Below are 605 nucleotides of genomic sequence, written 5' to 3' on the forward strand. Positions count from 1 at the left end.
GCCCGGGCCCAGATGGATTCACTAGCGAATTTTTCCAAACATTTAAAGAGGACCTGCTGCCAGTCCTTCTCAAGCTCTTTCAGGAAATTGGAAAAATGGAAACTCTCCCAAACAGTTTCTATGAAGCCCATATCTCTCTAATACCAAAAGGAAACAAAGATACCATGAGAAAAGAAAACTACAGGCCGATATCCCTGATGAACACGGATGTGAAGATTCTCAACAAAATACTAGCAAATAGAATTCAACTACTCATCAAAAAGATCATACACCATGACCAACTAGGATTCATCCCGGGGATGCAAGGCTGGTTTAACACTAGGAAATCAATCAACATAATCCACCACATCAACAAAAGAAAAGATAAAAATCATATGATCATATCAATAGATGCAGAGAAAGCATTTGACAAGATCCAGCACCCATTTATGATGAAAACTCTAGCCAAAATGGGGATAGAGGGGACTTTTCTCAATATAGTTAAAGCCATCTACCACAAGCCTACAGCAAGCATCGTCCTCAATGGCGAAAAACTGAGAGCCTTCCCTCTAAGATCAGGTACGAGACAAGGATGCCCACTCTCTCCACTGCTGTTCAATATAGTA

Source organism: Sorex fumeus, unplaced genomic scaffold (assembly GCF_029834395.1).
Source record: "Sorex fumeus unplaced genomic scaffold, SorFum_2.1 ptg000054l, whole genome shotgun sequence".
Classification (NCBI taxonomy): domain Eukaryota; kingdom Metazoa; phylum Chordata; class Mammalia; order Eulipotyphla; family Soricidae; genus Sorex; species Sorex fumeus.